Here is a 12,592-nt window from a genome sequence, read left to right as displayed (position 1 = left end):
CGAATATTTAACCTATGAGCTGATACTGATGCCCTCATTTAGTTGAACTTGTCACAAGACCATGTATTACATATGGTGCTCCAAGTACTGCAAGGAAGATGTAGGCTAACAACAAAATCTTTACCTTGTTGTATATGCCTGGATTAAGGGGAGTTACAGATATTCTCTATTTTTACTAAACTAATACTAAAAAACTGAGCAAGTAACTTTTTGGAGTAAAGAATATTAATTCATACATGGGAACTGCACACTCAGACAACAGGAGTGTGCAACCAAAAAAAGCTTAGAGAACACTGACCTAGAGAACTCTACCATGCTCATTTCTGGATTTCTCAACTTTAGAGTCAGACCTTTTTTGTGCTTCCATCTTTGACATGTAGCACTAGTCTTCTGTCAATTCTCTTTCTTGATTCTCTCCTGTTTGTCCCTTAGGTTCAGTTATAATCTTTATGAGCCTAAATTCCAAATATACATTACCAATTTTGATATTTCTCCAAAGCTTCATTCACTCCTGCATACACTGAACATCAACAACCGGAAAGCTGGACATCTACAACTTGGACATCTACAACCAGAAAGCTACCCAGAAGTGAAATTCCACGTGCCCCAAATCAAATCTATCTTCTTTTCCCCCCAAACTTGCTCTTCCTGAATTTCTGTTTCTATCCTCCAGTCACCCAGACTTGAAACCTCAGTATCATTTTGCACTTTTTCTCCTCTGTTGTTCAATTCTAATCAGCTGCTAAATTCTATAGTAACAGGGTCCAGCAGTGTCCATCTCCTGAACTTTCTTCATACTACCACTATCTCTGTTCAGACCTTCATCGCCTCTATGTAATAAAAATGATGATAGCCAATGCTCATTAGGGGTTACTGTGTGCCAGGTACAATTCTAAGCCCTTTATGTTACAACCTATTTTAAACTTAATAATCCTATAAAGGTTGTGAACCTAAGATGTGTAATAAATCTTATAAAAGCGCAGCTCTCATAACGCCACATCACTCTACTACTCCAGATTTCCAATGGTCACCAATGTCAAGCAGAGACTGTTCAAATTTCTTAGCCTGTCAAACAAGGCCCTTCAACATCTGACCCAACCTACTTCTCCATACGTCTTTCTTTTACCACTCCTTCCTGTCCTTAACTCATCTCTTTATGCTCTAAGCAGTTGACCATTTACTGCTCTCTTTAACCCAAGATGTACTTTTTGAATCATGATCTTACTCTTGTTGCTCCCAACGCCTGGAATGTCCTTGCCCCTACCTCCCTGAGTCCACATCCAGTTAAACAGTTTCCCTTCATTCCTAAGCCAAGGTCTCCCCTCTTCTGAATTGTGTATTTTGCTTGTTCTTTCCGTATCCGTTTCTAATACTTGATAAACATCATCAGTCTCAGAGTAAAATTTTATTTGTATACCTTTTTAAACTCTCCACAAAAAAGACACGCATGCATGGTGAATTGGTGAAAGGAAGTGTAAAAAGCATCCAACTTTAGCATTTCCTTGAAGGTAAGAACTATATAGCTTAGATAAACAGAAGACAATTTCATTTTATCTGGATACTTTCAATCAAGCAGGTCTTCCCTTTAGTTTTCTATGTAATTGAAACTATGGAAACAGACCAAAACCGTAGTACTTCCAAGAAGAAAGGATAACCAAGTGAATTCGCGCTGCTATTTGCTGTGGTTATTTTAGTCTTCTTTCTTTGAACTAAGGAACACAAGGTCACAATGTTATGCCATTTTAAAGTTAAACATTTACTATCTGTTTTTTTCTTTAGTTCTTCCTCTATACTGGAATTTAACTTCATTCCTTATCCTTTGATTCCCCATTTTCACCGCAGGTTCTAGACTGTAATTTAATTTAGAATAAATACTGTAAGTAGAGAAAAACTTTTGATCAATTACTGAATAGCGGGGTCTGACTTTGGGATCCCAAAGGGAGAGACAAGAAGATAAGAGTGATAACACAAATAGAATCTGACCACGTTATAAAGAGTTGAGCCCCAATATTGAGGTAGCAGAAAGAACAGATTAAAAAGAAAACTAGCCAGGCACAGACGCTCACACCTGTAAATGCCAGTGCTTTTGAGGCTAAGGTAGAAGGATCCTTTGAGGCCAGGAGTTCGAGACCAGCCAGGGAAAATAATGAGACTCCATCTCTACAAAAAAAAAAAAATTAGTTTTTGTTTGTTTGTTTGTTTTTCTTGAGACAGAGTCTCACTCTGTTGCCCAGGCTGGAGTGCAGTGGCACTATCATGGCTCACTGCAACCTCCCGGTTCAAGCAATTCTTGTGCCTCACCCTCCTGAGAAGATGGGACTAGGCCCGGATAATTTTGGTGTTATTTTAGTAAGGGCTGGGTTTCACCATGTTGTCCAGGCTGGTCTCAAACTCCTGACCTCAAGTGATCCACCCGCCTTGGCCTCCCAAAGTGCTGGGATTACAGGCATGATCCACCACACCCAGTCAAAATTTTTTTTTTTTTTGAGACGGAGTTTCACTTTGTTGCCCAGGCTGGAGTGCAGTGGCGCCATCTCGGCTCACTGCAAGCTCCACCTCCTGGGTTCACGCCATTCTCCTGCCTCAGCCTCCCGAGTAGCTAGGACTACAGGAGCCCGCCACCACGCCCGGCTAATTTTTTTCTATTTTTAGTAGAGATACGAATTTCACCGTGTTAGCCAGTATGGTCTTGATCTCCTGACCTCATGATCTGCCTGCCTTGGCCTCCCAAAGTGCTGGGATTATAGGCATGAGCCATTGTGCCCAGCCCTCAAAAATTTTTTTTTAATTAGCCAGGCCTAGTAGCATGCATCTGTAGTCCCAGCTACTTGGAGGCTGAGAAGTGCGAGGACTGCTTAAGCCCAGGAGTTTAAGGTTGCAGTGATCTATGATTACACCATTACACTCTACACTCTAGCCTGGGTGACAGAGCAAGACCTTAGTCTCCAAAAAAAAGAAAGAAAACTAAACTTCTGGGAAATGCAGACATGAAGTATAGTCTATCCAGCTACGTCTATCATAATTTTCAGTCAGTATATTTTAGGACTTAAATATTATATAACTTACATCATTCAAGCCCTCACTCTTTCAATGAACTATAACTTTTGTCTAAACATATGAAGGTCATCACCTTCAGAAAAATTAAAAATGTTAAAGTATATCATGGTCTATCAAAGAATATAAAGATAAGAACAAAAACCACTCAACCATACACAAGCACATACACACATAATACCACTTTGCTGATGGGAAAGAGTCAAGTCAGTACAGTTAAGATATTGTTTTGGGTGTCTATAAACAATGATTCCTATTTCCGTCTTCTCAAATGCTTAAAATGACCCTGGAATCTGTGTTTATTAAATACAGGTTAGCTTGTGGACTCACTTTAAGAGCCAGGTACAAACTTTTTTGGGAATCAGCTTGTTCTTGAAATGTAGTAACAAAAAACAAAAACAATAAACACTAACTGGCATGCAGATCATGTGTTTGTATACCCTAACTTCTTCATAATGCATAACAGTAACCCGGCTCTCTGGAATACCTCACAGGTGAGCACCATTAGCTTCCTAGCTGGTTCTCAGCTTTCTGAATAAGCAACTGGCTGAGGCAAGGTATCTTCAGATCCCAAAGGGACACTAAATCTGCTGCAGCAGACTTTCTAACCAACACACTTCAGGTAAAGACTTCTGAACCTCTTCCATGGCCCATTTTCTCTCTGTTCCTTCTATATCCAAACAGCAAACCTATACAGAAGTGCCAAAAGGAAAAGAAACATGAAAAATAAAAAGTGAAAACAACCTAGAGGAATAAAAGAAACATGCAACAAATTGAGTGGGAGTCAAATCTCTAAACTTGTACAGGCCTGTTCCTAAAAAGCTGAAAGACTTGGATTAGGGCACCTGAACTTACTGGGCCTCAATTTCCCCACTTGCCAAGAAGGGAACTAGACTAGATCTCTAAGTGATTCCTATCAGCCTAATTTAGACGTATTCAAACTCTGTATGCATATATTATCAGTAATAAGAATAGGCAAAAATCATTCCATTCATGAAGATAGCCATGTTCAGCTTTTATACATTTTTTGGGTTACTGAAGCCCCCACAAAAGTATTTAGCTTCTTTAAGAAGGAGACCTCATCTTGTTTTAAAAACAAAAGCCCAAAGTGACCACAGTTGCTGTTTTTAAACCTACACATCCCTGGAACTGGAATTTTATTTGGTAAAGTCAGTATCAATTTTGCCAAACCTCATTCTGTCTGAATATGACTCTTTCAAAGCACAGATAGGAAGCAGACACCAATGCTGACTGACCATAGGCCTGAGAGGAAGTGACTTAATAGGACAGGAAATCAAACATCACAAAATATCAACCCCACCCCGGGGGGGGGGGGGGGGGGCGGGGAAGGAAGTCCTAAAAATAGATGACACTGGGCATGTAGGCTAGATTAAAAAGAAATCCCCATGAGTTTCCACCAATTATGTTAGAAAAGTATCTCACAGTGGGTATTAACTGTGTGAAATTTACATTAGATTTTTGATAAGCGATCAATTATTTCTTATTTTAAAAGTGTTCATCCCACAATTGGGCACAGTGACTCACACCTGTAATCCCAGCGCTTGTAATCCCAGCACTTTGGGAGGCCAAGGCAACAGGATCACTTGAGCCCAGGAGTGTGAGATCAGCCTGGGCAGCAAATCAAAACCCCGTCTCTATTTAAAAAAAAAAAAAAAAAATTAGTTGGGCACAGTGGCACATGCCTGTAGTACCAGCTACTCAGGAGGCTGATGTAGGAGGATTGCTTGAGCCCAGGAGGTGGAGGCTGCAGTGAGTCATGATTATGCCATGGCTCTTCAGCCTGGCATATTAGCCTGGGCAACAGAACAAGACCCTGTCTGGGGGGGAAAAAAAAAAAGGCATTCATCCCAACATTTATTTGCTTACTATATATACTGCAGGCTATACCTACCTCCCATGCTTGAAAACTGACATGATAATCACAAAGCAAACAAAAAAAAATAGTTCCAGTTTACTTTATAAATATTTGGTATACAAACTAAAAATGTAACCCCTGCTTGGTAAAACATCTGCAACCATTACAACTTACCTGCATTATAATGCAAATCTCATAATGCAAACTGAACAGGCTTCCAGATTTTATTCTGAGAGGTTCCTAAATCTAATAAGAGTTTTTTTAAAAATCAGCATACCCATTTCATCTTATTCTGAGAGGTTCTTAAATTTTGACAAACGGGTTAAAATTCTTTCACAGGAATCTTTCACAGTAAAGGATGGTCTCAACGTATGCATTAAATAAATAGGGTCATGTCAGCATAAACAGGAATATGCAGGTGAAGGCAGTTTAAAAAGACATGTGTCAGGTTTAAACTAACTCCTTTTTAAAAATATTAAAATACTGGCATTTTTTTCTTTGATGCCACACCTATCTTCATAAAGGTTTCATCCCCCAAACAGTCTGGATTAGTAACAACTAATATTACGTAGTTCTTCACAATTTGCAAAGTACTTTGACACACATGATCTCATTCAGGACTCACCACTAAATAAGACACTATTTTTAGGTCCCATTTTTACATGTGAGGAAGCTAACACTAAATGGCTGACTTGCCCAAACTACAAAGCTGGTGATAAAGGTGACTAGGGCTTGAACACAGATCTCTTGACTTTAAATGGTCTGTACCATATCGCCTCAAACATTGTGATCAGAGTAAATAAATGTTGACATCTCTAGACCCTATCTAAGCCTCCCCCACTTACACACACAGCCACCCATGGTCCAAATTACAGTTAGCTCTCTAGAAGGTCTTTGCTCTTTCTGGAAGCAAAGTTTTCTTCATTTGTCTAGTAAACATCTATCTGGCTAAAGTGTTAAACACCATTTGACATACACTAGAAAATAACTTAGTCATCAAAGGTTTTGCACAGGCATGCCCATGTGCATTTTTCCAGGTAGTGGGTCAGATTCTCAAAGAGTCTATGATCCAAAAATGGTGAAGAACCTCGGCGAGAGGCAGTGACTGGGTGTCTTTCCAAGAAGCCAAATCCACCAAGTTCTCAAGTTTATGGTTTACCTCATACTGTACCACACCTTCACTTTTGCCTCCCCTGCTACAGGCCTTCTTGTAGGGCCAAGAGGGTCAAGACAGTACCTACAACTGTTTTTAAAATCATATATAAAACCTGGAACAACTGATAACATATAAATAATCAATGACTTTAAAAAAGTAAATTTAAATCAAAGTAAGTACCTCTTAAAATGTAATCCTTAACACATACTTCTTTATCTTAGGACTTAAATTCCCAGAATGAACATTTTCTTCTTATAAGCATTCCAATTCCCCAAAACTTTCACAAATACAACTACTCTGAACTCCTAAAATACTATTCCTTCACTAAGAACCCTCTAGATTACAAAGAAGACACGGTAGCATGCAAGGAATTCTGAATCTGTTAGGCAGTTCACTCAGCTATCATACCAAAAGAATTTAGAATTTTTTGCTGGGGGGAGGGAAGTAAAAAGAGTGGGAGAGAGAATGAATGCAGCCCTATTGTCTTATTCCCTGAAAACTCCTAATTTGAATCTATAACATATTCCTACTAACCACTCGACTTGAATATCAGAAGTACAGTCTCTTTTCATCTTAAATAGAGCTTTTCAGTCCAAATCTGTATAAACAAACTTTGTCCTTCAATCTTTCAACTCCCCGGCAGTTTTTCAAGGTCACTTTTGAAAGCAACGACAGAGGCCTGCATCTAGAACTTTGACTTGCTATATCATTCCAACTCCAAGAGCCCCAAATCTAAATCCTATCAGTCCTCTCAGGTAAATCCTTTATTACAGGGGAAGCTAGGGAAGGCAAATCAACACCCTTGAAACTTCTCCTCTAATAGGGCCTGCTCCTTTTCCCTACCCAGAGGCTAAGTGCTGCTGGCTCATGGCTCCACACTGAGTCTGCTGCAGAAATGTTCCAATGACCTTCATTCCGTATTTGCAAATAAAAAGAAAACAAAGAATTGCATTTTAAAATCAGGTGTATTATAGATCTTAGTACGTGGGATTGAAGATTTCACTGTTCATAATAACTGGCCGGTTACTGATTAGCAACCTACGTTAGCTTTGTACCCCTAAAGAGAAATATAGATATAGATACATATATATATATATCAAGGGCAAAAGATAGGGTGCCTATACTCTTAACTTTCCTATTCATAAACTGCAGGATTTTAAATATTTAATACGGAAAAATGAAAAGCACTTTGCTCATATCATTTTAAAGAACTAAATCAACACCTGACAAAATGTGTGAAATCTATGGAAAAAGACTTGCTCTTGTCACTGTCAATATAAGTGAAGATGTTTCTAACCAGCATTCTAAGCTAAAATGTGCATTAAAAACAAAGACTGTTACTACATTAATTAGTACTTATTAGAATCTAGAGGTAGACAGGTAAATCAAGAAAGTTATGGGAAAATTTCACACTGGCATGTGGGCCTTCACCATTAGAACCTGCAGCAGTGCAAATCATATTTTCACACAAATTTCTAACAGCAACGTGTCGCTTCCATATCTGAAAACACAGATGTCAACAAAGTGCGTGGAAACAGAAAAACTCTCACAACAACTCAGCTTATTCCATAGGAAAGCTTCAGTGCACTTGAACAAAGGAAAATTATTTGGAAAACAGTTAAGTTTACCCAATGCAAACAGAAAAGTGTTTTGCTTCTGTGTGCCCCTGAAAAATGATTAGCCTTTCTCCATGTACCTGATCCTGTCGATGGCCAACTAGGAAAGAAATCCTAGTTGAAGGACATGCAAAATCTAAACACAGCAAGGTATTCTAGGTGCACCAAAAGGTATGCATGGAATGTAAAGTGGCCATTTTCTGAACAGTGCAACTTGTCTACACTCTCTGAAGCTAAACAGTTTCTATCATTTCAACACAAAACAAAGAATTAAACTTACCGGGAACTGCATTAATTTTACATGTAGTTATTTATACCTCCTCGGACTGGGAGAATTTAAGTCACTCCTATCCCTCCCCCCCAAAGGACGGAGGAAACAAAAGGCAGCAGGAGATGCAGAAACCTGAGTCTGGAATGTCCACTCCAGTGAAAGCCCGAACAGCTGTCCTCCCACCCCCCAACAAACTATTCGCCATTTTTCTTTGTCTTTCAGCTGACCCCTGCCTCAGTGAAAAACTCCGAGGCTCCAATGAAGCCCTGCAGCCTCCTTCCACTTTAACAGTCAAAGGCATTCAATCTAGCATGCTATTTGACACCAAACCTTGCCTCCACAGTGATCCCATTGGCTGAAGTGCTTTATTGGCTAAGAACACAAAGCCACGATTGGCTGTTCACGTCATCAGTTACCTCTTTTGTACACTTCCTGTTTTAAAGTTACCTTGAGAAGCAGAACAGGGGTCAGATTCAGACTTCAAACTATGGGGAACTCTTAAGGCGTGGAAATGCCTGGCAAATGCACATAGCAGTTGCGCTAGGGAATCACGTGTTTCTAAAACAGAATACTGAAAATTTAGAATTGTTCTTAAAAACAAGCCAAAGGGTTGTTACTGTTCCCACCCACGGGATTTCTTATTGGCTGTCAGAGTTCCATTTAAAAAATTTACGGTAATTTAACTGCTGCTGATTGGCCATCAAAGATGTCTGTAAGATACTGCTACGGTATCCTATGGTAATAGACCAGAGAAGCAATGTGCACAAGGTCGGAAAGTTGTGACCATCTTCAGTTTTCCGCTGAGCATTAAAAGAAGAAAAAACTGGGTAGGGCTAGTGCAAAGAAAATGCAGCTTCTTTAACACTAACAGAGTGATGCCAATGGCCATACAATAGTTTGCAAGATTTCTAAAAGGCATCTGTCATTATGTTAGTGGCACTTTAAAGGCACAGACTGGTATCAAGGCAAAGCACTTTATTTGAAAACACAAACTAATTTAAATAGAAAAATTTTAAGGTACTGTATGAAGTTAGTGGCAGAGACAGTGGCATTTCTAGAATGTCAACCAGGAACCTAAGAAGGAAATAAAATGATAAAGGTGGGAACCGGGGGGGGGGGGGGGGGGATGACAAAAAAGCTAGAACATCAGTGAATACAATCATCCCCTGGTACCCATGGGAGACTGGTTCCAGGATACTCCCCAGCCAACCCTCTCATGGATACCAAAATCCTTCGGTGCTCATGTCCCTAATATAAAACGGTACAGTATTTGCATAAAACACTTGCACATTCCCATGTATACTTTTTTTTAAGAGATGGTGTCTCACTATGTTGCTAGGCTGCAATGCAGTGGCTATTCAGGCATAATCAGGGCACTACCGCCTCAAACTCTTGGGCTCAAGCAATCTTCCCACCGCAGCTACCAAAGTGAGCGAAACTACACGTGCATGTCACCTTGCCCAGCTTCCTGTATACTTTAAATCATCACTAGGTTACGTATAATACCTAATAAAATGTAAATGCTATACATGTAGGGGTTATACTGTATTGTTTAGGGAATAATGACAAGGAAAAAAGTCTGCATATGTTCTATACAGACACAATTTTTAAAAATATTTTTGACCCATGGATGGTTGAATGCTTAGATGCAGAGGGCTGATGACGTATTATTAAAAGCACATTATAATTTGATGGATTAACTAATTTATTTAAGGCAGCCACAGAGTTTGACATCACAAAGGATAAAAATCATTCCTTTTTTTTTTGGAGATAGGGTCTGGCTCTGTCACCCAAGCTGGGGTGTTGCTGGGGTGCAGAGGCACAATCTCGGCTTACTGCAGTCTCCACCTCCTGGGCTCAAGCGATCTTCCCACCTTGTCCTCCTAAGTAGCTAGGACTGCAGGTGTGTGCTACCACGCCAACCAATTTTTATATTTCCTTTCTTTTTTCAATTTTTTTCAATTGGTAGAGATGGGGTCTCGCCATGTTGCCCAGGCTGGTCTTGAACTTCTGGGCTGAAGGGAGTCTCCTGCCCCTGCCTCCCAAAGTGTTGGGATTACAGGCGTGAGCCACTGTGCCTGGATGAGGACACATTTTTTCTCACTTTTTCTTTTTTTTTTTTTTTTTTGAGATGGAGTCTCCCTCTGTTGCCTAGGCTGGAGGGCAGTGGCACGATCTTGACTCACTGCAACCTCCACCTCCTGGGTTCAAGTGACCTACTTAGTAGCTGGGACTACAGGTACCCACCACCATGCCCAGCTAATTTTGTATTTTTAGTGGAGATAGGGTTTGACCATGTTGGCCAGGCTGGTCTTGAACTCCTGACCTCAAGTGATCCACCTGCCTTGGCTTCCCAAAGTGCTGGGATTACAGGAGTGAGCCACTGCACCCCAGCCTTCTATCTTTTTTTTTTTTTTTGGAGACAGAGTCTCCCTCTGTCACCAAGGCTAGAGTACAACGGTGTGATCTCAGCTCACTGCAACCTCTGCCTCCTGGGTTCAAGCAATTCTCATGTCTCAGCCTCTCGAGTAGCTGGGATTACAAGCGCCCACTACCACACCTGACTAATTTTTGCAGTTTTAGTAGAGATAGGGTTTCATCATGTGGGCCAGGCTGGTTTTGGACTCCTGACCTAGGATGATCCACCCACCTTGGTCTCCCAAAGTGCTGGGATTACAGGCATGAGTCACCGCGCCTGGCCCCATATTTTTAAAAATAAGCACAACAGAGTTGATCTCAGAAGAGATATTACAAGTATTCTTACTTGTCTCACTGTAGTTACAGAAAATATTCCAGGGTGCCAAAGGCTACCAGTGGTAGTCAAAGATTTTCTTACGGATTTTGGACCAACTGCTTAGGTTTTTTAAGAGGCAGCTCCTAATGTGGTGAAAATCAATTAGCATGTTTTTCTTTTTTTGTTTTTTCTTTTTTCAGCAAAACATTCAAATACAAACATCTCACCGTTCATCACCTGAGGCCTTTAACAATCTCCTTAGATCTGCTTCCTCCCACCAAAGCTAAATATCCTAGGACTGAAAAACACAGTTGTTTTGCTAGATAGATGAGATCTTTTCTAGAAATTCCTCCCTTGACCATACATGAGAACTCATCCTTGACATGTGCAGAGATTCAGCAGGGACCCGAAATAGGAGCAAGGTGGTCTGCCCTATCACTTTGCCGTATTAACTTCTCTACATACATTCCACTCATTTCCCATGATGAAATGATTTCTGAACAACTACTAGTGCCAGGTTCTGTGCTAAGCACATCACAGACTTTACCCCTCTAATTCTCACTACAATACCCTTTTTCCAGTGAGAAAGAGTGAAGTTCAAAGAAGTTAAAAAACTGGCCCCTAGCCATACATCTAGATTCAAACTCGGGTCCCACCTAGAGTGGTACTCTTTCCACTGCACCACACTGCTTACCAAGACATGGAATACCTCAAGCACATCCAAGGAAATTCTTAGGTGCCATATATATGTATAGATAGCATAAACCATTATCCAACTTCAACAAATTTAAAAACTAAAAATCTGGGCCAGGCATGGTGGCTCACGCCTGTAATCCCAGCATTTTGGGAGGCCAAGGAAGGAGAATCACTTGAGCTCAGGCATTTCAGATCAGCCTGGATAACATAGTAAGACCCCATCTCTACAAAAAATACAAAAATTAGCTAGGTGTGGTGGCACACGCCTGTGATCCCACTTACTTTGGAAGCTGAGACCAGAGGATCACTTGACCCAAGAGGTCAAGGCTGCAATCAGCCGTGATCGTCCCACTGCACTCCAGTCTGGGAGACAGAGAGACTCTATCTCAGGTAAGTAAATAAATAAATATTAAAATTTAAAATCTGACTACTGTTAAATTTGATCTGCCAGTTAAGAGACCTAGTCAATGGTATGACCAAATAGCACCCTATAAGTTGTTATAAAGTTTACTACTAAATTATTAGGAACATTTAACCAGTAACAAACCACATTTATAAGGGCATGAAACAAGTAGGTAAATCATTAACAAGAGTACACTGTTAAAATTTAAAGGGGTTGTGAGACAACTTCACAATGGCATCCAAATAAAGAGTTTGGTTATGATAACAGGATGTGTTATAGGTACTGTAATTCTTTTCTCAAAAGTTTAGATTACAGATTCTGAATAGCTACTCCCATCCTGGGAAGAGAAGGCAGAAGGCCAACAGGGCTTATCAGTACCGGAGCTTCTCTTAGCCCCAGAACACCTGAGGGTCAGTCAGCTGACAAGGCAAAGAAGCTCATCTGAAGGGTGGGGGTAGGGAGCAGAAGAATAGGGAGAACATGTTCACAACCTCGCTGATTACTAATTAGTGCCAGCACGGCAAAACAACTAAGCACTTGGAAGTCAGGCAGTGTTAGTTTCAAGTTCTGACTCTACTTATATGACACTGAACTAACCCTGAGCCTCAGTTTCCTTATCTATAATGTATAGATATCACCATGTATACCAGAGAGCCACTTAAGGATTAAATAACGTAATATATGTAAAGCATATGTACTATGCCTGAATAAGCACTGAAAAAATGAGAAGTATTAAATGTCATCCAATTCAACTTCCTTGATGTATAGAAGGTTAAGGTTCAGAAA

The 12,592-nt window shown here is 40.3% G+C and overlaps 1 protein-coding gene across 6 annotated transcripts in view; it reads right to left on the bottom strand.

Moving 5' to 3' along the window:
• Positions 1 to 12,592, bottom strand: part of NFYC (nuclear transcription factor Y subunit gamma) — an 80,366-nt gene that overhangs the window by 53,987 nt on the left and 13,787 nt on the right. Inside the window, exon 1 of one of the 6 annotated variants that reach the window (XM_025386298.1) lies at positions 7,983 to 8,276. The exons of 4 other annotated variants lie outside the window; for them this stretch is intronic. The gene's annotated coding sequence lies outside the window, so the exon portion shown is untranslated. Of the gene's footprint in view, positions 1 to 4,757; positions 4,895 to 7,982; positions 8,277 to 12,592 lie in introns of those variants that run through there. One more of the 6 variants, XM_025386312.1, reaches the window with a different exon arrangement.

This window comes from Theropithecus gelada, chromosome 1 (assembly GCF_003255815.1).
Source record: "Theropithecus gelada isolate Dixy chromosome 1, Tgel_1.0, whole genome shotgun sequence".
In the NCBI taxonomy this organism is placed as follows: Eukaryota; Metazoa; Chordata; class Mammalia; order Primates; family Cercopithecidae; genus Theropithecus; species Theropithecus gelada.
The sequence above is the reverse complement of the archived record's forward strand: the minus strand, read 5'-3'. Positions and strand labels throughout refer to the sequence as shown.